The 26,445-nt window shown below is 41.3% G+C and overlaps 1 protein-coding gene across 2 annotated transcripts in view; it reads right to left on the reverse strand.

Annotated features, from left to right (window-relative positions):
- The window catches only part of TFEB (transcription factor EB), a 73,316-nt gene extending 47,384 nt beyond the window's left edge, over positions 1 to 25,932 (reverse strand). The window contains exon 1 of one of the 2 annotated variants that reach the window (XM_070939731.1): positions 25,782 to 25,932. The gene's annotated coding sequence lies outside the window, so the exon portion shown is untranslated. Of the gene's footprint in view, positions 1 to 25,692 lie in introns of both variants that reach the window. The other variant, XM_070939730.1, reaches the window with a different exon arrangement.
- Positions 25,933 to 26,445: the final 513 nt, after the last annotated feature.

Consider the following 26,445-nt stretch of genomic DNA (forward strand, 5'->3'; position numbering starts at 1 on the left):
AATAATAAACAAGTGAAAAGAACAGACTGTGACTTAACTTCCGAATAAGACCTCAACTGTTGCTGAAATCAAACTCACAAGCACTTCTCCTTTGCTCTTCATGACCTCTTCTCATGACTATACATTTACAAATAACAACTGCCAATAGATTTATAAAAAAAATAATATAAGAATTCTACTGACCACTACTTTGAAACATTTACATCTTCTAGAAAATTTCATGAGGTTTACAGATAAATTACTATCATGTTTCAGAGCAACTAAAGTTCATTCTCAGCTTTCTCTCCTAATATTTACATTACAATTCTTTATCAAGGAAAAGAAAGAGGGTCTTACATAGGTGAAACACTAAAATAACATTTTACTTTAATCCAGCAAATCAAGGAAAGCTTTATTTCACATGACATTCAGCTCCATAAAGTCTATGACATAATAAATGTATAGGTGCATGTCAGAGGGTGAATGAAGATAGGAACTGATCCAGACATATCTGGAGCACAGAGGTTAGTCAAAGTGACATTTATTACTATTTACAAAGGATTACAATAAAGAATTAGCATAGTTTGTGCATATGTGAGTACAGAAGTGAAGTTCTGAGTGAAGATTATTTTATAACTAAGCTATAGTCAATTTTAAATGTATCTGGATTTAAATAATCGTAAACCATATAACCAGATTGGCTGGCTTCATACAACAAGGATGGAAAACTAATCAAATTATGAATCAATGCAATGTGTGAATCCTGTTTTGTGTTAATGCCACAGCGTAAGAAGTTTCTCCAACCTTGTGCCGTTCTGAAGTACTGGACTATCAGTAGGACAGGGCTCACAAACTCCTGGCCCGCCGGCCGGATGCGTCATGTGCTGGCCACGCCCACGCCCGGTTTAGCGAAGGGGGGGGAAATCCCAGTATGTCACGTGATGCCACCGTGACGCCATGAATTTGATACCTCTGCTCTAGGAAGCCAATAGTCAATGTGACTGAGAATTATAGGCTTGAAGTTCCACGTATAAAAAAGTCTTTAGGTTATTACGCAGGAATGCGAGCACTGGAGGAATCCATTTTATTCACTGACCTGGTTTGCCCACTCACAAAATCATAGTTTACCTAACAATGCCTCACTGAGTATGACATAAAAAGCAGCTCAAAGAAAAACTGCCACAATGTAGTGGCTTTACAAGCAAAATACTTGCTCTTCTTTGTCTACACATGCATTTCCCAAGTGCAACTGCCTTTTTTCTTAATTTCAGTGTTTATTAGTGACACCATAATATTCAATCAGCAATCACCATTTTCACTGGAAAACCAGCACAGCTGCAAAAGGGATGAGCTTCTTTCAGCAACCACAGTATGAAAAACTATCCTGGGTCAAACATTTTCCTGAACCAGACAGTTGAGCAACATTGTAGTAGAGGAAGATTTATTAGGATTTTTTAATTGATTTAGGAAGCTGAGCAACTCTCTAACACAATGACTCAATCGCTATATTTTTTTTTCAATTAATGTGAAAAAACAAAAGTACATTACTATACATAAATCACAAAACTCGCTTTTAGACAGACTCATATTTATATGGCCTTTTCAAAATTTCTGTTGGCTTCAACTTTGCCAACTTCTGCTACCATCATCTGGTTCTTTCCTATTCATAACCTAGGCTCATTTCATAGCTTCCTTGCTCTAAGATGGCCCCTGACATTTAAAAAATTTGGAAAGAGATGTTTTCCATCAGAAAACAAAAGTCAGTATGCTACATAAACCTTTTGTGCTGCACAAGGGAGTCATCTCAGGGAGGCCAATGACCTATAGTTGGCTCACTAAAGAAATGTTGCCCTCTCTTCCTGCTAGGCAGGGGTGAAGTGCTACCGGTTCGGGCCGGTTCACCTGAACCGGTAGTAAAAAAAAATATTAAAAAAAAGATCTGACGATCAGGTGAGTGAGCGATTGTCGGAACTTTTTTTTTTTTTTTTTTTACTTTTTAAGCATTTTTTACTACCAATTTGGGTGAATAGGTAGTAAAAAAATACTTTAAAAAAGTAAAAAAAAAATGGTTCCAATGATCGCGCAGCACAAGCTGTGATCATCGGAACCTTTTTTTTTTTTTTACTTTTTTAAAGCATTTTTTACTACCTATACACCCGAACCGGTAGTAAAAAATGCTTTTAAAAAGTTTTTTAAAAGGTTCCCAAGATCATGCGCCACAGCTGATTTCTCGCCCCCTCGCTGTTCTACTTACCTTCCCAAGCCTCCTTTTGCTGTGTACTGTGCATATGCGTGCACAGCGCATGCTTGGCACGCAGCGCACATGCGCACCCAGCAAACCGGTAACAAACCGGTTCAGATTTCACCAGTGCTGCTAGGTCTATACTTCCATGACCACTTTTGGCTGGGTTGCCAAAGAGCCAATACCCTTTGACAATTATTCTTTTCTTTTTCGTTTGCTCAGGAACCATCTTCATGGAATACCTTCCACAAACCTGTAACTTCTGCACAGTCCACCACCTTCCATCACACCAATCTCAGCCTCTTTCCTATCCCACGTCTTCCTTCTCCCACTTGCATATCTGTCTGTACCCCATAGGCACGCACCCAGGCCAAGCTGCAACACCGTTAGGGGAACAAAGATCAGGTTTCTTCTGTTTCTTCTGTCCCTCGCAGCACAGTGGTATATCCATTCCTTTTCCTCTATCATTCACTGCACCTTCTCTTACCCTCTGCACTTACTGGAGAACATTATCAGCCCTGGAGGGATCTGCATTTATTTCCCGTGTGATGACCTGCTGCTGCTACTGTTGGGGCCATGGTCATGCTTTCTAGCCAATGCAGGGGTAAAGGAAAAACTAGGGAAAGCAAATGATCCACACTCAGCCCATGGATGAAGAAAGACAGGCACAGAAAAGAGTGTCTGCCTGCTTTTTACTCCTCCTCGGACAGCAGCAGCATAGTGAAATGTCACAATTGCAAGAACAGCAGTCCTCCTGCTCTTGGTTCCTGAGTCACAGCAAGAGGAAAGCCATGGAGACAGTGGTTCTCAAATTAAGGCTCTTGTCTCAAGGATGGGAGGAAATTAGATCCACAGAGATTTGTGGTTGAGGTCTTACAACATTTCCTTGCCTTTGGATGTGTATAACATGCCCTATTATTGGTATAAGCACTTGGCCCTTCTGTCTCCTCCAAATCGCAGACATTCAATTTAACTGTGAAAAGAAGGAATGATGATGCAACAAAAGCTGTCTTCTAATACCTTGTAAGAGAATGGAGGCAGAAGAAGAGAAGGTGTGTATTCCTGCAGCTGGATAACATGGTAGAAAATATCTCCTTTTCAATGTCTTTTTTTCAACTTATAAAATAAATTCGGTGACTCTGATATTGGCTATAATTGATTTAAGTATTGTGGAAAATACCCTAAAGCTTCTGTTTAAAAAAAGAATAATAACTGAACAGGATTTACTTAGGGAGGAGACAAAATATTCCTTCTCATCCAAATATAATGAGAGTATTTTATTATAATTTTAAACAGTTTAGTATTTAACAGATACTCAACAATATAATCAGCTGAATAAAATTTGCTTGTATTTTTTGTTGGATGTTAGATCACAAAAAATCTGCAGTGATTCTGCAATCTAACTGACACATAAAAAAGTAAAACTGCAGAAAAGGTTTGTGCCCCAATTTAATTTCTTATTAATAATGATTGGCTAATAGAAGAGGAAGGTCAAAGAAAATCTAGAGCCAAACATTTCAGGAAGACCTGAAAAACATTAATCTTTAATGGAAGGGTGTGGAGACTGTAGCTGTGGATTGAGAACTGTAGAGTATGCTAAACCCAATGGGATTAGCACAAAACATGAAAAAAAAAAATAGAAGAGAATATATGTATCTCAGCATTGAACTGTGGAGTCCTCTCTGAGCTTGGTTGTTTGCAGATGTTTACATCAGGGCAAGCTATTGTCTATAAACAGGGATCAAACCCTGTACTCACCAACACTAATGATGTTACATAGTCAGGTAATGAATGTCTGCAAGTGGGGGGGGGAACAAACTCAGAGAGCACCAAGGATTCTATAATGATTGCCTAACTCCACCATTTCCAGAATATTTCTTTCTGCAACAGCATTCAGCAAAAAAGTGTTTAAATATTTATGTATGCAAATATACATCAGAAGAACTTGGGTCAAATTCCACACATTGCAGAAATGGACATGTCCAAGAGCTTTATAGGATACTTCAAACTGTAGTTTCTGAAAATCTATGCCTTTTCCTAGGGATTATATTCACAATGAAGTGTTGTGGTGAATATATGGGAACATTTTAAGAATGCACCAAAATTTGGTGTTTGTTTGTTTGTTTGTTTGTTTGTTTTTACTTGAATTTGTATACCGCCCTACTCCCGAAGGACTCAGGGCGGTGAACAGCCAAAATAAGATACATATAATACAAATGTTAAAAATCATTAAAATACAATTAAATAATTTAATTTAAAAAATTTAAAACAAAATTTAAAACAACCCAAATTTATAAGACAAATTTAAAATTAATTTTTTTTTAAAAAAAATTTTAAAACAGTTTAAGAGAGAGATTATGCCAGGCCGGCCTGCTGGAATAGAAATGTTTTGAGGGCACGGCGGAAAGCGCGCAGATCCGGGATCCTCTGTATCTCCGGGGGGAGCTCATTCCAGATGGCGGGTGCCCCCACAGAGAACTCTCTCTCCCTGGGGGCCATCAGTCGACACTGTTTGACCGATGGCACCCTGAGAAGCCCCTCTCTATGGGAGCGTACTGGTCGGTGAGAGGCTACTTGTGGCAGAAGGCGGTCTCATAGATACCCAGGTCCTAAGCCATGGAGCGCTCTAAAGGTGGTAACCAAAACCTTGAAGCATACCCGGAAGACCACCGGGAGCCAGTGCAGCTCGCACAGAAGGGGGGTCACATGGGAGCGCCACATTGCTCCCATAACCACTCGCACGGCCGCATTCTGGACCAGCTGGAGGCTCCGTATGCTCCTCAAGGGGAACCCCATGTAGAGAGCATTGCAGTAGTCCAGGCGGATTTATAAGAAAGGGGTTGCCAAAACAGAAAGGGCTGAAAGTCAATGAATAGTAAGGATTTATTTAATATACTACGTTGTTCTACCTTAATTTTCTGCAGGGAAAAATAAAAAGAACAATTTCCCTAAATTCTCCAGTGGTAGGATGAACTGTTCAACAATTCATTGGCCAATCAGTAAAGGGGTTTTGTTCATATGTGTGCTTATTTAACTTAACATAATACTTATTTATTCTGTCACTATTGCAAATGGCAGCAACAGAAAACTCACTGGCATATTATGAAGAACATAAAATGGAAACCAACTCCTTAGATTTTGCAATTTTTCTGGGTCGCACAAGGAAGTGATGAAAAGGACAGAATGATAGCAATAAATCTTTTTATTTGTATATTACATCTCACAGTACAAGCTTAGGCACAGAGCGGAAGCACTTTCTCATTATATGTATGCTTTTACATTCAACTCAAATGATTGAAGGGGAAACAGATGGACTGAAAGGGGAAATCCCCTGTGTATCAGGCCAGCAAATAGTGAGATAGAGAATAGGCCATCAGCATCCTACTTTGATGTTTCTCTGCTGTCATATTTACAGAATGTCTTCTTTGAAAACAGCCCTTAATTCACTATTAAGTGACTGGCAGCATTTTAGCGTAAGTGTAATGTACTCTCAATATTCTGTATCAGTTAGCAGCATGGCTGCTATCATTTTGCTAAATTTCTGGACATTCTTCAAGTATAGCCTTAAAGAAAGTACATGTCCTAGAGCTTTGTAGGATACCTCAAACACTGTGGTTTCTGGAAATCTATGCCTTTTCTGGAAAGTCAGGATGCAACTTAGCATGGATAACTGACTTAGGGGCAGCCACATCTGGTGCTCCAGACATAATTGAGCAAATGAACTGCTTGCAATTTTATTGTCTGAGAAACCATGCACAAGTACCAGCCAAAGATTGCTCCCATACCTCCTCTCTCAATGCAATTCTGAAAGTCATGCCAGAACTTTGCTTCCCAACCAATAGTAGCTTTATTTGTCTCAATCTAATATCAGTTTCTTCATCTTAGCTATTGTTCAAGGGAAATGCCTACATTCTTGGAGTTACAGTAGATGGCAAAAAGCAGTAATGCTATAAATCATCCATAGGCTCTTGACCTCTCACTCAAGAGCTAGATGGCTTCTCACAACTGTTTTATATAGCTACGGAAGGCAACCAGGGAGGAGTCTACTAAAACCTCTTCAAAGGTTTTTACTATCTTGCTTCCCAGGACTTAGGGAATGTTTCAGCCCTTCTTGCTTATGTAAAGTTATCTATTTTCCTCAAGGGAGTAATCAGGGAATCATTCCCCTAACTCTCTGTCATAGGAGATAAGATGTTACCTTCTGAGATACCATAGGTTAATGGCTTAGATATTAAACATTACATAAACATTAGCCAGCTTGGTCCAGTGGTTAAGGCACCAGCCCAGAATGCAGGAGATCATGAGTTCAAGTCCTGCCTTAGCCATGAAAGCCAGCTGGGTGACTTTAGGCCAGTCACTCTCTTTCAGTCCAATCCAACTCTCAGGGTTGTTTTGTGGAGAAAATAGGAGGAGAAAGATGGATACCATGGATAAGTGCCAAAATGGTGCAGTGGTTAGAGTGCAGCACTGCAGGCTACTTCAGCTGGCTGCTAGCTGCAGTTCGGCAGTTCAAATCTCACCAGCTGAAGGTTGACTCAGCCTTCCATCCTTCTGAGGTGGGTAAAATGGGGACCCAGATTGTTGGGGGTAATATGCTGACTCTGTAAACCGCTTAGAGAGAGCTGTAAAAGCACTATGAAGCGGTATGTAAGTCTAAGTGCTATTGCTATTGCTATGTTCCATCACCTTGAGTGATTTATAAAAATAATAAAGGTGGGATACAAATTAATTAAATAAAGTAAATGTGCTAGTAAATAAATAAGTAACTGAAAACAGTCTGATAGGAAGGACGGCAAACCCTGAAAAACAGTGTCTCCTAACCTCAGTCAGAAAAATAGACAGAAAGATATTGTGATTGATAATATTGAAAGGTATTGAGAGACCAAAAAGAACTAGCATGATTTTTGGGGAATCTGGTTCCCAGCTTTGGTCAACCATTAACACAGCCAAAGAAGACTCAAGTTTATACAATTCAAATCAACACAGGGAAAATTAAGCAGGTATACGAAAGAGTAAAACTGGCAATTGCAATTATAAAATTTACAGAATTGGAATCTTCATACGTCATGAAATTGATTTGAAAACAGAGATTCTCAGGATACGTTATTGAAATTTGCAGCCAAGTAGCCTAGTGTATCTACCAATCTAACTGCAATCCTCTAATTCTATGCTCTAGTCTAGGCACTTCCAAAAATGGAAGAATAGAAATAGCTACTGTATTTACAAAAAGCAGTTTTGCATTTCTTCCTGGGAACACCCAGGCAAAAAGAAGACAATTGTCTCATGCTCAAGCCTTAAGCAAGCAGGCATCATATTCAAAACATCAGAAGAGGAGTGGGTAGAAAAGGAAAAATATACTATCAGCTTGAAAACATTTTCTTCATCCTAAATCAGTCTGTTTCACATATATCATTTCTCTTACACCATTGCTCACTTAAAGCAAAGTGAAACTAAACTTCATGTTACATGAAAACAAAGCAAGTGGCTATCTTTTTGTTTATATGTTTTTGTTTATATCTTGTTTGTTATGTTTACAAGCATACTTAACTTGGTTAACACTTTTTTGAGTCATAACAAACAAGCTGGTTTCATATACTACCTGCTAAATCACACACAAAAAAGCCCTAATCAAGTTTAACACAAATGAAACTTGACATGCTGTGCAAATACATCTGCTAGATATTTAGTTGACGTGGGTAAGTGTGCTATGTGTCCATAAGAGGAAATTCTTCCATATTCCTAGCACCAATAGATGGACTACCATGAGATGTGGTGTTGGTTACCAACTTGGCTTTCTTCAAAAAAGAAGAGGACAAATGTATGGAAGTCATATGGATTAATAGCTATTAGCCTGGATGGCAGCATGACTGCATCTGAAGGCCAATTAGAAGACTAATGGGCTTCTTTGTGCAGTTGGTTGGCCACTGTGAGAACAGACTGCTGGAATACTACTTGCATGCAAAAAAGCAACAAAAGAGCTACATGCTATGCATTTATGCATTACAGAGTTTAATTATTTCAAATTATCATAATATAATTATAGTTATACTATGGATTAATGGCTTAATATAGGTTAAAAGTGAAATGCAGATAAAGTAATGTATGGAATAGTTTAAAAAGTCAAGGCTACTAGCTATTTGGATCTGCAGATAATCATGTTTCCTGTTTAATTTTTGCCAGACTCTGTATCTCAGTTATAGGAGCTCACTAATTTGGTCTGACCTTGATCCCTAAGTAGCAATATAATGCTGTCTCATTGTGAACATGAAATATTCTACATTTGTAAGGTAACCCACAAATTTCCCAACCTCAAACAGCACAGTTCTGAGACTCATCTGGATGCGACCTCCCCAAAATGCAATGTGAATTATACTAAGGGGAAAAAAATCAGCCAGTTTGGTTGCACTTTTCTTGCCTACAAACTATGCAAAGTCTCAACCCAGTCATGTATGTGAAGTGAACGGCAATTCATGCTGCCAAGTAAAAAATATGTGTAGCAAACATGGCCAAAGATAGAGGAAAGTTGTATTCTTTTCCAAACATTACCACAGAATTGCTATACCACTTCAAACATCTTCCTTCTATTTCCTTTCCATTAACTTTAGCTCAAATTTCTCTCATTATCCCACCATTCTAAAACAGTTTATATTAAACTTTGTAAATCTGAGGCTATTTACCCCGTTCACTTACAATGTATTCCAGCATCACTTAATCAATGAAGTTATATAAATCTCATTATTATTATTATTATTATTATTATTATTATTATTATTATTATTATTATTATTGGTTGATCTTTAGTGAGATTCACAGCCTTTGAGGCTGGTTAATAGCTTAGCAGCTCGAGCCCTAACCAAGGACCTAGGAACTGTTAAGGTATTGTCGGAGGATATAAGCTGTTCCGAGTAAGGTGGTTTTATTATTATTATTATTATTATTATTATTATTATTATTATTATTAGTTAATCTTTAGTGAGATTCACAGCCTTTGAGGCTGGTTAATAGCTCAGCAGCTCGAGTCCTAACCATTATTATGATTAGGACTCAGCAGCTTGAGTCATAATAATAATAATAATAATAATAATAATAATAATAATAATAATAATAATAATAATACTGTTGTTACATCAGAAAAATGATGACATGATAATACTGAAGGAAGCTATAAATCTAAAATGAGCACATGGTTCTAGCAATTATTTTCTGGGAACTAGTTATTCCAGTGTTCTGGAAAGAGGCTCAAAGTTTCAATAATGTCTATGGAAATAGCATACTTTCCATACATATCAGATCAAATATGAATTATGCTTAAGTCCTAGCTTAGTATACAGAATCATAACTTGAGGCTCTGTTATCTGAAATCACAGAATCATAGTGTTGGAACAAACTTTCAGGTCTTCAGCAAATCTCAAGTAATGGATCAACTCATATCTCTAGGAAGCAGGCAGTTTCATAAACTGTTCAAACAGCCAAAAATTCTTCATTTTGACTTTGGTAAAGCTTTCACTCATTGGTTCTGAAGGCCACTATCTTGTCTCCCCTTTACTTTACTTTTTTAAACTATGTGTGCCCTGTTCCTTAGTTTAACTGTTCTTCTGAGATCCTCATTACCTTTGCTGCTATTTTCTACACTGTTTCTGCACTTCTTCAGCATTCTCCTTGAACTGTGGCAACTGGAACTGGATGAACCGGATTTTTAAATTGATAAGTTTTAAATTACGGGCCAAATTTATTTAATTATTTTAAATCTATTTTTAACTTTATGTATAAATGTTTTTTATCTGGCTGTTCACCGCCCTGAGTCCGAAAGGAGAAGGGCGGTATAGAAGTTTGAATAAATAAATAAATAAACCTATGCAGCATATAACTATCACTTCTCAATATACCTCTCTTGATAAAGCTTAAGATTGCATTGCCTGGTGACACGGCAAGATCAGTGATGGGTTGCCCCTAGTTCAGACCAGTTCGCAAGAACCGGTAGTAAAACCAGCTCCACCCACTGACCCGGACATCATCAAAGTTGATCTGCGCATGCGCAGAAGCGAGCGCACATGGGCACAATGTGAACCAGTAGTAAAGGTAAGTAGAACCCACCTATAGACAAGATTACATCTACAGCATGCTGTAGTTCCTGCTTAATCTGTGTTCCATAAGGACACTAAATCCTTATCATAAGTACTATTGCTAAGCCAAGTGTGCTATATTTCATGCATGTGCATCTGATTTTCCTTATCTTTACATTTTTCATTACTAACCTGCATATTGTAGAATAGGGCCCAATGTTAAAATCGATCAAGATTCTTTTGAATCTTGAGTCTATCTTCTGAAGTTTTAGAATCCCCCAAGTTTTGTGTTACTTGCAAATTCGATGAGCATCCTCCCATCCAAGACATTTATGAAAATCTTGGAATACTGGGCCCAGGACAAAAGCTCAAAGAACCCCACTGTATAACTCCTTCCATATAGATATTAAGGACTAAGTGTTGGCTACAGATGTTCAGCTAACTGCATTTACCCAGAAGGAGGTTATGGCCAGTTTTATCAAATGTCTTACCAAAGTCAAAGTGCACTACACCCACAGAATTCCCTTGGACTACTAATTTACTAATTGTCCTCCCCAAAAGCAGTAATATTTGTCTGGTATAATCTATTTGTAACTATCCTATGCTGGCTTTTATTAATCGTTTTGTTCCTTTCTTAAGTGCTTACAGTTTCAGGACCAATGTCTTTCACTATTACACCAAACTGTCTCTCAATTACTGGTAAAAATATGGTGTATGGGAAATATTGACATCATCTTCCTCTTTAAAATACAATACACTTTTCATTTAAATGGTATACCTCTAAATACAGCATCATAGGAAAGTGAGATGATATTTTCTCAATGGGACAAACCCAAGGCCCTCTTGAATTTTGATTCTACAGATTACCTCACATGTAAGAGATCCATAAGTTTTCCTTTTGCACATTAGCAGGAAGGTAAGTGATCTACTTTCCCATCTTCTTTCACTCTATTATAAGGAGAAGTGATCCATTTGTTAAAATCTGTTGGTAATCTGTAAGCAGCAGTTGTTAAGGTTTGATAGTTCATCAGAAATGGGCTACCAAAATGCACTGGAAGCATTCTGTTTTATATCAATATATGTTAAAACAGGGACAGCTTTAAATGAAATGAAAAGAATTTTGAGTCTCAGGCCTGTGAGTAGTCCTTGACTTACAACAATTGCAACTGGAACTTCCGCCTGTCGTATAATGGAATGGGTGGATGACCTTGGGGAATGAAGGGAAGAGATGCTGCCTAGGAAACAATCAGACAAGAGAGAGGGGGGGGGGTTCTCTGTAGTTTAATGGCCAGAAAAAGAAACTTAGGAAAGTTCTGCCCTAATTGATCAAGCAATTAAAAGTAAGGTTGGGAAATTCGTACCTTCACACTTGCAAGATTCTGTTAATGCAGCCTTACAATAAAGTGAAATCAGCTCATCTAGTGGTATTTCTGTCTGGTTTACCTGGGAGGACTGATTGTTGTGACCCAGACCCACATAGTTGATATTAAATGCAAAACAGTTCCAAAAAACAAACAGATTTGATTAAAACAGTTGAGAATTAACTCATTCTCAGCGTATTCTAAATGAAATGAAAACAAAGTCCTTAAAACACCAGTATTTAGTTTATCTCTGACCTTGGGATAATTAGGCAAACTGCCAAAGGCTTTTCTTGGCAACAGTCCAGGAACAGAAGAAATAACTACAGCCAAACAAGAAGCAATTCTCTCAATGGTTGTTTTCCAGCAAAGAGGCCAAGAGCCGTTGCTGGTCTTTTAAGCCTTATGGGAGGGGCCAATCATCTCTTTGCTTGAACTGCTCTTGCCTTCTGGCAGCTCTTCTCATGCGTTCATTAGGAACAAGCTCCTCCTGTTCCTCTGCCTCTCTACTGTCAGCCTCTGGAGGCTCCGAAGTCCACACATCACTCCCTGATGGCCCTGGCCCCATCTCTGCTTCCGACGCAGAGCCCTCATCCGGGCCTTCCCCAGCCTCCAGGACTGCCTATGATCTTCCTCAGCCTCATCGCTGTCTGACTCCACTGCCAGCTCCGCAGGCTGCTGGCAGACCACAACACTGACATTAAGCAAGACAGTCATTAAGTCAGTTGCAACCAATTTTATGACATGACATAAGTGTTGTCTTGTTTCCCCCATTGACTTTGCTTGTCTAAAGCCAGCTGAGAAAGTCGCAAATGGCAATCACGTGACCCCCAAGATGATACAACTGTTGCACACACATGCCAGTTGTCAAGTGCCTGAATTTTGATCTCATGACTGCAAGGATGTTGTGACAGTCGTAAGTGCAAAGACCAGTTTACAAGTTACTTTTTTCAGTGCGGTCATAACTTCAAGCCATCATTAAATGAATCCACTTCCCTTCCTACATTTTGTTCAGATTAGAAACCAAACATGCTATTGGCCAGAAAGATTTATCTTTTTTTCATCATTTTATATACATACTATTAGAATACTTCATTTGGCCAAGAGTGATTAGATAAACAAGGAATTTGCCTTCAGTGCAGAAGCTCCCAATGTGCATGCAAAGCAACAGAATAATGATGAAAATAATGATTAATAATAATAATAATAATAATAATAATAATAATAATAATAATAATAAGAGTAAGGAGGATAAGGAGGACAAATAATAATGCTACAGCCATACTACTTGAGTAGTATAGACAGTACTGCAAGAATTAGGTGTTTAGCAGATTGAGGGACTGTCCTGTGTTTAGTTGTTTTGGCCCACAATGCCCTACAGCGCTGTGCCGAGGGGAGGAGTTGAAACAGTTTATGCTCAGGATGTGAGGGGTCTGCAGATATCTTATCAGTCCTCCTGCAATAGTGCAATATATACATATCTTCTATGGAAGGAGGCTTTTCATAGACAATTTCATAGACAAGCCCTGCAGGATCTAAGAAAGTATATACTTTTGCTAACTAAAACACCCTAAAATAACTTGCTTTAAGAGAAAGCATATGTCAATTTCTCAAGATAAATATCTGGCAAGAACTCCCTTGTTATCCTTCATTTTGCAAACAAGACTTTTGATAGTTAATCAATAAACAGAAACCTGAATCATAAGAAATCGCTGCTGTAATATCCTGGATTTTGATCCACCTTCATACACACAGAGGAGATACACTTTGAGCCATCCAAAGTCACTTTCGAAAGGCGCAATGTCAAATCGCATAAAATAAATAAATACACACCTAATGTTAGTGGAACCTCACTACCATGTCCATTAACAGTTCAAGGCTTTGCCTGAGAAAAAGCTTGTCTATCCAATTTAAAAGAGAGATTAAAGTCAATTACTCTAAAACATGATGTCCATGTCTCGGTCAGCCATTCACCCAGTAGGCTTTGTGCCAAATGCACTATACAGCTGCTAGGCAACTCTGGAAAACTCAGCTAATGCCATTAAAGCAACGAACAAAAATCATTAGGCTTCACCAAAGCCTGCTCAGCACTACAGATTTCTAAAGTTTGTACAATCTGGGTGGCGAGAGAAGCTTGCCATCCTAGTCCTTGACCAGATATTGTATTTTAAAAGGATTCCGTAGAAAGAAATGCTGCTACAATATCAACGTTACAGGATTACAACAATCCTGGACTGCCTTTTCCTGTCAAACAATATAATTGATTTGCTCCACTTGTGAACCCAGAGGTATGATTTGTAAACCTGATTTATGGCTTAGTAAATTGTGTGAATCTAGACAATGGAAGCTGGTTAAATATATTTTCACATGGCATATAGATCAGTTGGTTTGTGCATATACTGTACATCTTTTGATTGAATGATGTCACAAAGTTCAAGTGAGATCAAAACTACGTGGAATCAGAAGTCTGAAGGAAATTGCTAGTTATCAAGTACTAAAATAATAATTATCAACACTTGGTAATTTTGTTGATAGCAGAGAAATTATGACAAGAGGGAGAATTGATTATTAGAAAAGGTTTTTCCCCCCTTGAAATCATTTCATGTTCCCCACTTTAGTACTAATTTATATTACAACTGATTGTTATAAATTGGATTTTTTAAAAGAAAGTCTTAGTGAATGTAGCCAGGAATATTGTTCGCACATAAATACTAATCATTCTGGGTTCTGGGAAGGAAATCAAAACATTTGAGTATCCTCTTTATTTCCAAAGAACAGCAACATTAATTTAACAAATCTACACTGAAGAATGAACCAGTCTGGTTTTTAAGTATCACATAATACATTAAGATATAACTATGGACGCATGGAAAGAAAGGGGAAAATGAAATTACATTTGCACCTTCCTACAGCTTCCTGCAGATAAGAATTCCTGGATTTGAGCCATCCAGTGTCACTCGGAAAGTATCTCAATATCCATATACTGAAAGTGGAAGGCAAATATTTGCACGTACCAGGAACACACATTAGATTTTTTTTTAAAGCAACATTTACAGTGAAACAATAGAAACAGTCTCACAAAATAGAAAGGAGATTCTGCAAAGATTGGTGTATTTTATGGGACTGTGAATTTATGGAATGGAAGATACAAGTGAGGCTGCAGCAAAATATCCCAGTATGGATACTTGATACTTTGTGATCTTCTTTCTCTTCAGTCGAAGATCCCGATATTACATCAATTATCTACAATTTATTCTTTTCAGTTAAATCTGGGTATTACTTATCAGTTTGTATTTGGAAATCCCACAATTTATTTATTGTTTTGATGTTTTATTGTCTTTTAATGTTTGTAAGCACTCAGTCACCTCTAGCAGAGATAGGTGGCATACAAGTCAAACAAACAAACCTGCTCACTTTCAACTCTATTTCACACCAATTTTTCATTACTGGCATATTATGTTTACAGATGTTCCAGTGAATCATTCTGGTGACTGTGTTATGTCATTGTTTGTAATCAGTTTGTGCAATCTTCTTATACAGAGTGTGTGATCTACTGCTTCTTCTGCCTATTTGTACTATCTGTATTTTGAATCATTTGATGATTTTTCAATTCTGCCCTTGATTGCATTAGTTTGAATAGCTTGCTCTTGAACAGCCAAAAATCAGGCCTTCGGTTTCTTTTTTTAATGTTCCAGTTGTATGCCAAATTTTATTTTGTATCTCTTTATCCACTTTTCCCTCAATCTTTTGTAGAAATTGTCTGTGTAATGTTTTCCTTACCACAAGGTATTTATTATCATTACTATTATTATTCCTTCTGGGTTCTCTACTATTCTGACAAGAGTACTCTGCTCTGTTCTTTTCTCCTTTGTTTTTGCAGTTAGTATTGACAAGAAGGAGAGATCAAGCCAAAAGCCCCTGATCTATAAGGTACCAGAATGTTTAATGTTCTTAACCCTCCTTTTAACATCTACATGAGATCACTGGGTGAGGTCATCTGTCAACTGGGGTCAAGTATCACCAGTACTGTGATGATAGCTAGCTACGGTATACATTTCAATCCCAAATTGATCAAGTGATGCTGTCAAAGTCTTGTCCCAATGCCTGGAGATTGCTGATGTGTTGATGGGAGGGAGGGGGGAATAGATTCAGGCTTAACCCTAGCAAGACCACTGCTATGTTGGGGCACTTGAATCTGGAGCCCTTGACTTTTAGTTTTGGATGAGATTGAACTTCTCCACTTGGAAATGGTGCACAATCTGGGGGTCCTCCTGAACTTTCAGATCCTGCTCAAAAAATAATGGAAATTGTAGCCAAAAAGGGCTTTGCACAAATTCAACTTGTGTATCATTTGAGTCCATTCCTGGGATCACTCATAGTCACTCATACTTTAGTCACCTTGTGTGCATGGACTTTACAATGTAGTCTACATGGTACTGCCCTAAAGATTACTCAGAAACTGCCACTGGTTCAGAATGCCACAGTACAAGCAATAAGCAATAGTCCTTTTTATATCTGTTTTGTTATGATACCTCCCCTCTGGAACAATATCCCCCACCAAAGGTCTGAATGGTCCCCATCCTGTGTCCTTTAGATATGCCCTTAAGAACTGGCTCTTTTCCTAGACTTTGGACTAGGATGGGGGGGGGGGGCTCAAGGATATGATAGTGTTAAAAGAATATGGGGTTTTCCCCTCTGGGCTGATCATTTTTTGCTGATTGGGTTGTTTTCTTTCCTGTTTTTATTCTTGCACACTACACTAAATTGTTTGGAGTTGAGAAGCTTCATAAATGTATTTTAAAACGACATAAAGTCTGATAAATACATAAAATCAGCCAAATATTTTCTTCCAAAATACTCAATTATCTTTCCCATTTTCCACTCTCCTAGCAGACACTCAGTATTCCTTGTCCATAGGCAAAGTTCACTTCTTATTGGGCAGGCTTGCCCCTCAACAGCATCTATTGCTTAAATATTTCTTTTTTACTTCTTGAGAGCATCTGCTTCTGAAAATATGCCAGTGTTTTTCTCTAGTCAGGGATGCTATTTTGGTTATATAAAAAGCAAGGCTCACCACCAAATTCTGAAAATAGAATGTAATATTAAATTTAATATAAGTGCACCTCTACAATAATTTTTTTAAAACTATTTTAGTCCATGGCAGAGAATGTTAACCAAGATAAAAAAAACTGAGGCACCGAAGAAAGAGGGATTCACAAGACATAATAGGATAAGGCACAGAATGAGTCAAAGTTCTAGCATGTAGTGACAACACTGTGCTGTATTTGAATAATCGTTGCGTAAAATTATATTGGTGGCGCAGTGAATACTTCTGGGACGAATAATATACCCCCGGGCTTATTGCAGTAGAGCTTTAACACAAGTAATAGCAAGTTTTATTTTGGGAGATCAAATTAACACTGTCAATTACCTATCATTTAGTGAGTCAACATTTAAAATCATCTCCTCTTGTCCCCCTTGTAATAATTTGACACTTCTCCTTTGATATCAAGATAGCATGAATAGTTGCTTTGGTCATATAATATGTGGCTAATGAATCATGTAACTTTTATATATACATATAAATAAATATACATTAAGTCACTCAACAAGAAAGAATGCCAAGGTTGTTCAATAATATGTATTTTTTGAAAGGTCTCTATATATTTAATATCATGCTCTGAAATAACACCAAATAAAGAATAATGAATATATTCGTGCATCCATTCAAAATTCCACTAGCTGTCCCATTTTATTTCAGTTATGTAAGAAATACTATTTCTCTTGGTGACAAAGAGGAAAATACCTTAATTCTAAACATTTTTTTCAATACTATAATTAAATCACACTGTCCTTAACTGCAGGTTGTTGAACAACTCAACATTTTGTTGGTTATACCACAATTTATATATAATAAGAAAGCCACTGTGGTGTAGTGAATACAGTGCTGGACTAGGAGAGGAGATCCAGCCTCAAGTCTGTGTCATCAATGGAAATTCATTGGGTTACTTTGAGCCAATTAATCTCTCTCAGCCCAGCCTTTTACTGCTGTGGGAATAATAATGGAGGATGACCCCTATGTAAGCTAGCTTGAACTCATAAAAGAACTATGAGTTTAAATCTAGCAAAGAAATACATGACAAATCAGGCTTTTCAAACCTCTGCAACTGGTCCATGCCCAACTTTAATCAAAATCCCACCCCCTAAAAACTCCAACCGCACTTTTTTTTAAAAAAAAATGGAAGATGTCTATCAAATTCCCTCTCATGGGTCTTCTCAAAGCTAAGAATCTTCAGTTCTTTCAATGTCTCTTCATGGGATTTGGTTTCTGGTCTTCTAATCATTCTTAGTGCTTGTTTCTGAACATTTTTTAAAGTATGTGGTCCAGAGATGCACAGAATACTGAAGATGGGATCTCGCCAAAGTAAAATAAAATCACGGGATTAAGTTCTGTAATTTGGAGACTATACTTCCCCTGATGCAACCTAAAATTTCATTTATCCCTTTCGTAATCATATTATATTGCTGGCTTATATTCAGTTTGCAAATAAATTATTCCAAGATTTTTTTCCAAAAGTACTACTGTATTATCAAGCAAGATACCATGCACCATATTCTGGTAAACCTGATCTGTTTCCTAAGTGAAAAAAATTGAATTTCTCTCTGTTACATGTAATTCTGCTATTTTCTAGCTAATTGAGATTTATTTCTCACTGTTTAGCTGTTGACTCTTTTTCTCAGTGTTGTGCCATATGCAAAACTGACACCTCCCTCCAGTTTGATGAGCAAGCAAGAACTGATGATGAGCTATCTACTTGTTACACCATATCAGTTCATGCTTCACTTGAATACACTTCCTAGCTACCTATGGGGATCTAAGTAGCACTTAAATGCAAAATTGATGAAAGGTGTGTTCACTCTAGCATTATTCCATGCTATATGCTTCTAAAGGTCACAAAGAAAAGGTCACATTTTTTCACCATTTAATCTAGACACTGTGAGTAAGAGGAAAAATAAGTCATCTTTTAGTTTTAAACCATTCAGCTTTTTCTGTCATGTGGAAACATAACAAGAACATCAGATGGATTTCTCTTTGGTACAACAATTGGGCAGTGTTAGCTTCATGCTAAGCTACAATTTGTTTAAACAGAGTTTACTAAATAAACACAATTTTATATCATGGTTAAAGTATTAATAATTTATGTAGTAATATAGCTTGGCTGCTTTTTGCTTAATACATTGAACAAAAAATTTTAAAATACAAAAGCCATGCTTAGCAGTTCCACCTATCTAAGATTAGATTTATACATCACACTAAGGTTCACTAAGGAATGGGATTTGTTCACTTTAGCAAGTTTTTCAACATACTGCATAATGGCAGCCACTATGATAGATTCAGTAAACCATAGTTAAACCATGACTTAATTACATGCATGGCCCAAATTTAAAATCATTGAATTTGCATATTCCTGCCAATTATTTTCTAGTACTACTGAATGTAAACTTAACTTTTCAAAATTAGTTTCATAACTGCTTTTTTAAAGAAGTGCCTTTGAAAAAAACTTCATCCTTGGCAAAGTATTTATCACTTTTAATATATACACAGAGAAGCTAACACTAGAAAATTTCCCAGAACACAATGGCCAAAACAGGCTGTAGGTTTTAGCTCTTAAGAGAGCTTGTCTTCATTCCCTGCTTGTAAAAGATGAAAAATGGCTGTATAAAAAAATGGCAGCTTACAGGAGGACGAACGGAGCCGGTTTCTATCATTGTTTCACTATCGATGGGATGTACCTTCTTCCCCATGGCGAGTTGTCCAACCATCGTGAGAGGCTGGTTGGACGATTACCCTCGAATTGGTTGGAACATTGGACTCCTCCACTGCCGTGAGAGGACAGTGGAGACTCTTCCGCTTATGGTCAACCTGCCTTTTTCAGGACAATTTGGACTATCATGGAGCCCTGGGCCATACCTTATCACTACCTCAGAGCTTAGATGTACCGAAGGGCACAGCTTCTTGCATTGCGAGACTCCCCCCTCTCGCAAGCCTGGCCCTCTACGTTATCGAGGGCCTACCTCAATGACGGGTCTTGGGACCCAGAGAGGTGGCATGCGGCGAAGAGGGGGTTGAGGGGTTTTTTAAGTAAATTTTTGGAAAAAATTTTAAGGGGTCCCAGGGGGGGGGGAGGTAAAACTGGAACTAGGGTAGTGGGTTTGGGGGATAACCCACCAAGGGGAAGGTCAGGCCTGGCCACTATATGCGGCGGGGGGGGTGGGAGTTCCGGAGGAAATGGGGGGGGTCGAGCTTGTCCAGATTGTGTTTTTACCATCGGTACTGTGAGGGGGAGGGGTAGATATGGCGGGAGCAGGGGGCCATATCATGTTAAGGGAGCGCGCACCCGCTGTCTCCATGCGGTAGCGTGCTCCGGCCCCCAAGGCTCCACTCGTTCTCCAGGTTGCACAGACCCTCAGGGCCCGGGCCTTCGGCTGATGTTGTGCAATGCCAGGTCCGCAGTAAATAAAGCCCCCCTCATTTGTGATCTTGTTCTGGAGGGGGGAGTGGACCTGGCAGGGCTTACGGAGACCTGGTTGGGCCTGGAGGGAGGGGTCCCTCTGGTAGAAATGTGCCCACCAGGCTTCCACGCATTCCATCAACCGAGGTCTCAGGGGAGGGGCGGGGGAGTAGCGGTTATTATTAGAGAAGGTTTTAGGCCGAGGGAGGCCACTGTTCCTCAGACGGCCGGTTGTGAGACCCTCCTTGTGAAGTGGGGTCACGGGGTTCAGATGGGTTTGCTGATCACGTACCTGGCTCCCTGCCACGTGGCAGCAGCCCTGCCCGAGCTACTCAACGTTATCGCCGCGGTGGCGGTTGATACCCCCAGACTTATGGTCATGGGGGATTTCAACCTGCCGTCCGTGGGTGAGACGTCTGAGGTGGCTCGGGAGTTCATGGCTTCCATGACGGCTATGGATCTGACCCAGCTAATTCATGGCCCTACGCACATGGGGGGAAACACACTGGACTTGATTTTTGTCTCTGGACAGTGGCTGAGTGATCTCGAGATAGGGGACATAGCCATCGAGCCCTTGTCATGGTCGGATCACTCTCTCCTTCGCCTTGATCTTCGAACCGCTGCTCCCCGCCGCAGGGAGGCGGAACCGATAAGATGGTACCGCCCCAGGCGCCTGATGGAACCTGATAGGTTCCAGACGGAGCTTGGGCCAATGCCTGAGGTCCTGGCTCACGCCTCGACTGGAGACTTAGTGGCCGCCTGGGATAGGGCGGCCGCTGGAGCTCTGGATCGAGTCGTGCCTTTGCGGCCTCTGACCCGGCGCCGATCTCACCTGGCTCCTTGGTTTACCGAGGAGCTGAGGGAGATGAAGCGCCGGAAAAGACGCCTAGAGAGTAGTTGGAGGGCCAGTCGCACTGAATCTGACCGGACACTGGTAAGATCTCATATTAAGAATTACCTAGTGGCGATAAAAGCAGCAAAACGTACTCATCTTGCTGCTCTTATTGCGTCATCAGATAACCGCCCGGCCGCCCTGTTTAGGGTGACCCGCTCCCTGCTCCACCAGGAAGCGAGGGAGGACCCCTTGGAGGGAAGAGCCGAGGACTTTGTTCAGTATCTGTATGACAAAATCACTCAGATTCGGGAAGATCTGGACTCCGACTGGGTAGATCCAGTGGGGGTGACGGAGGCAGGTCCTGAGAATGTTATCTGGGATGAGTTTGACTCTGTGACCCCTGAGGACGTGGACAGGATTCTGGGTAGACTGAATGCGACCACATGTTTGTTGGACCCGTGCCCCTCCTGGTTAGTGCTGGCTTCCCGGGAGGTGACGCGAGGCTGGCTCCAGGGGATTATAAATGCTTCATTGAGTGAGGGTGTCTTTCCCGCTGCCTTGAAAGAGGCGGTGGTGAGACCTCTCCTCAAGAAGCCTTCCCTGGATCCGGCAATATTGGCTAATTATCGTCCAGTCTCCAACCTTCGCTTTGTTGCGAAGGTTGTCGAGAGTGTGGTGGCACGACAGTTTCCCCGGTACCTGGATGAAACGACGTATCTAGATCCGTTCCAGTCGGGCTTCAGGCCTGGGTACAGCACGGAAACGGCATTGGTCGCGTTGGTGGATGATCTCTGGAGGGCTCGGGACAGAGGTTGTTCCTCTGTCCTGGTCCTATTAGATCTCTCAGCGGCTTTTGATACCATCGACCATGGTATCATGCTGCACCGGTTGGAAGGGTTGGGGGTGGGAGGCACCGTACTGCGGTGGTTCTCCTCCTTTCTCTCTGACCGGTCGCAGTCTGTGTTGACAGGGGGGCAGAGGTCGACCCCGAGGCCCCTTATATGTGGGGTGCCACAAGGATCGGTCCTCTCGCCCCTTTTGTTCAACATTTATGTGAAGCCGCTGGGCGAGATCATCCGTGGTTTCGGGGTGGAGTACCATCAGTACGCTGACGACACCCAGCTGTACATCTCCACCCCAGACCACCCCAACGATGCCCTTGAAGTAATGTCCCGGTGCCTGGAGGCCGTACGGATCTGGATGGGGAGAAACAGGCTCAGACTCAACCCATCCAAGACCGAGTGGCTGTGGTTTCCGACGTCCCGATATAGTCAGCTGGTGCCATCGCTGACTATTGGGGGCGAAGCATTGGCCCCCACGGAGAGGGCTCGCAACTTGGGTGTCCTCCTGGATTCACGGCTGTCTTTAGAAGAGCATTTGACGGCCGTGACCGGGAGGATTTTTCATCAGGTTCGCCTGATCCGCCAGTTGCGTCCCTTTCTGGATCGGGACTCGTTACGCACGGTCACTCATGCCCTCGTCACCTCCCGTCTGGACTACTGTAACGCTCTCTACATGGGGCTCCCCTTGAGGAGCACTCGGAGGCTCCAACTGGCGCAGAGTGCAGCTGCGCGGGTGGTGATGGGAGCGACGTGGCGCTCCCATGTAACGCCCCTCCTGCGCGAGCTGCACTGGCTCCCGGTGGTCTTCCGAGTGCGCTTCAAGGTTTTGGTTATCACCTTTAGAGCGCTCCATGGCTTAGGACCTGGTTATCTACGGGACCGCCTGCTACCACCAATAGCCTCCCACCGACCAGTACGCTCCCATAGAGAGGGGCTCCTCCGGGTGCCGTCGGCCAAACAATGTCGACTGGCGGCCCCCAGGGGGAGAGCCTTCTCTGTGGGGGCACCTACTATCTGGAACGAGCTCCCCCCCGAGATACGGAGGATTCCGGATCTGCGTACCTTCCGTCGCACGCTTAAGACGTTCCTATTCCAGCAAGCCGGCCTGACCTAAACTTCTCCGCTTTTAAATGGGAATTTTAAATTTGGTTTTAAATTATTGGGGTTTTAAATATGGTTCAGCCAAATTTATTTAATTTGTTTTATCTCTATTTTAAATTTTGTATTTCCATGTTTTATTTTTATGGCTGTTCACCGCCCTGAGTCCTTCGGGAGTAGGGCGGTATATAAATTTAATAAATAAATAAATAAATAAATAAATAAAAATATATCTAGCAAGAATAGGAACTGGAGACATATACCTCCAGTTCCAAAAATCTAGGCCATCCAGACTGAAACAGATTTTCTTACATGTAAGCCTTGGAAGCTATTCAAAACAAATCTACAAGGAAACTCCCAAGAAGCTTTATCTTCTGAATGAAGTTGCCCCAACAGGGGACAGACCAAAACAATCAAATCCCAGCTTTACAGAGGTTTTACGCCCAAACTAGTCAATGATGGCCATAAGGATTACTCAACTCTCCCACTTGTCACATTTCTTACAACAGTACAGAAACCAGACCCACTATATTTCCTGTTGCATGTGTTGAGACAGATATAACTTGAGATTAGCCTATACTAGCCATAAAATCCCAACTACTCCTCAGCAGGTGATTTTATGGCCACTGAGAGGTTGTATACGTGGTATATGTCTTGGTACCAAGCCCTAGGAATCCTCAGGACTCCGTGTTTTGTTTTAATTCTTCTCCAAGGGACAGGTTACTTGCATCTGCTTATCCAGTACTGTGTGACCTGCATATATAGCATCTGTAAACAGAAAAGGAAAGCAATAGACTCAAGAAAAATCAGGCAGAGACCTGTCTTTCCAGCCCCCATACGGGTGGTGGAAGTAGCCATGCATGAAGTTAAACAAATATGGTAGAGGAAATTAAAAGCACAACGAACAGTAAGATGTGTCCACAGAGCTACCATCTGTTCAAGGTTTTTTCCCCCCCTTATGTTCATTAAGAAAAAATGTACAAGCCGCAAAGCAACAGGCATTAACAAAATATTCTGAGTATAGTACTTCTCAGAAATCTAAGGATTACGCAGAGCATTAAAGCATTGCAGCAACAATAAATTACAACTTGTATTATAACCAAAGCTATAAACACATTCACACCTTCTTTAAATTTACTGCCATTAGAAAGTTCATGGAAACGCTTTTAATAAATATATCATATCAGAGCTGCATAAATACAGTAAAATAATAGATGGCAATAATGTTTTAAGATGCTGCATCCTTTTTTCTTTTTTTTCTTTTTTTTTTTTTTTTTGCTACCAATGATGATGATCGTATCTTTTTTTGCAGCCCAGGTATACTATTCATAGGTCTAACCTTTGATCTGCCAGGATATTTTTGATACGCGAAAGTTCTGATAGAAGTTTGCCACCCAGTCATTTTTTTTCTCTCCCTTGTACAAACTTGTAAACTCCCTTGTAAAACAAAACCTCCAAGCAGCTACATTTCCAGTACAACCACCATTGCTAAACAGTACTAAAGCAGGAGACCTAAAAGAGAAGCTGGCACCTTCCTTCCTACACCAGCAAAGGCTGATATTCTGTTTAATCATCGGCAGGTTTGGGGCGCAGGGCACATGGTAGAGCTTCCCCAGCACGAGGCATTACACCTAAAGCAGCGCTAACTCCCGAAGAGCGCCGGAGGCAGGCCGGGCGGTGGATGACGCGGCTGGCATTTTTTTTCTTTCTTCACACCTCTTAACCCCAAAGCACGTGGGAACTCCCCGAGACTTTATCCCAACCATAATAAACGTCAATTAAAGCTAACGAGGAGCCTTCCAGCACTTCTCATCGGAAACTTCCGTTTCACAAGCAGAACGAAAGAAATTCGCCTCTTCGGGATTCGTCCTGAAGGCAGCGAAGGGGACGAACTGAGGCAAGAATCCTCCTATTCCTAGACCAACAGCAAAACTACCAGAACCTCGGTAGCTTCCCCCACCGACCCCCACCCCCGAATTTCCCCACTTTCTGAAGTAACAGTTATGTAAAGCTTCCCTGGATCCCAGTAATCTCCTGGCGGCGCTGCAGAGAAGGCGAGGCGGGCCAGCCCCACCTCCAAGCCCCGCTTCCTCCTTTCTCCAATTTGAGCGCGCCCCCTCCGCCTGGCAGCGGGCGAAGTCAGCAGCTCTCGGCTTTTTCCTCCTCTTAATTGCTCTGCCACCGGCTCGGAAGTGCAACTCTCGCCGCCTGGGGGGAGGAGGGGGGGCAGGTCCAAGGAACTTTCTTCCCCGGGTTTCCTTCCCACCCACCCCGTCTCCCTGTCGTCACGCGTGGCCCCAAGCGCTCAGTGGGAGTAGGACTCCAAGCTCGGGGTCCATTGAAGTTGGGACCCCGGGGGGGGGGGGCGCTCACCGGAGACGAAGCCGGCGGGTCCGCCGAGCCCGAGCCTTTCCGCTTAGTCCGCCGGTTTCCCCTCCCCGTCGTTTCCCCGGACTCTCACGAACCGCTTAGGGTTGTTATGCCCCCCCCGCCCCCGCCCCACGCGGCATCTTCTTCCCTTTCGGCCTCTTGCACCTGCTGGTTTAGGAATCCCGAATGTCTTTTGGGTCAAACCAGGCGCCGGACCCACCGCTGCCGCCCCAACCAGCGGATGTGGGGTGGGGGGGGGGAGAGAAAGAGAGCGGCGGCAAGGGTTACTGTTACTTTTGCCGGCCCCGGTTAACACCGGCTGGAGGCACTGCAAAGCGTTCCGCCTTTCTGCCTGGCCCGTCTGAAACGTTTCCCACCCTTCCTTTACTCACCCTGCCGTGAAGGTCAGGAAACCGCTGTAATCTCTTAAGGGAGAAAAAGTAACCCCGCCGCTACCGTCAAAGCCGCTTCGCCAACTCACTGAAAGTTTTTGGTCTCGTCTGCTGCTCGGCTCCTCTTGGGCGCTACTTCTCGGCAGCAAGTAGTCCACCTGTTGCAGAAGTTTCCTTCTACAACTTTCACCGCCGTCCCGGGACCCCTAAAAGTCAGCTCTCTGTCCCCCTCATTTACTGTCACCTTCTCGTTTCTCAACTTCCTAGGCATACCCAAAAGAGGGCAGCAGTCAACCATTTCTGACTCCGCCCCTCTTGCGTGGATCGCTGGGAACTGTAGTTCAGAGAGTTCCCGCCTTAAATTTGCGCTGTTCCCAGAAAAATTGAGTGCCTTTGGAGTTCTTTTTTTTTTTTTTATTGTTGTTGTTGTTATTATTCGCCTATTCCGTTTTTTAAGCATCTTCCGGGATTTCCAAGATTTCTGCTATGGGTTCTTTTCTGCATATAATGTAACACTTTTAACAATAGTATCTTGTTCCAGTTTACAAACAATGAAATTAAATCGTTCCAACGCTAGGCTAAAATGTTATGCCTTCAACCTCTTAAAATACATAATATAATTATTTAATAGGAATAATTCGCATTCTTAAAATAAGAGGGAAGATTCGGTGATTGTTTAAAAACACAATTCTTTGGTGTAGAGTTGATTGATCAGTGAGGTAATGGGGAGAGGCATGGCTGGGAAGCAAGAAA

The sequence above is a fragment of the Pituophis catenifer genome, unplaced genomic scaffold (assembly GCF_029215685.1).
Source record: "Pituophis catenifer annectens isolate HBS135680 unplaced genomic scaffold, rPitCat1.0.hap2 SCAF_3, whole genome shotgun sequence".
NCBI lineage: Eukaryota > Metazoa > Chordata > Lepidosauria > Squamata > Colubridae > Pituophis > Pituophis catenifer.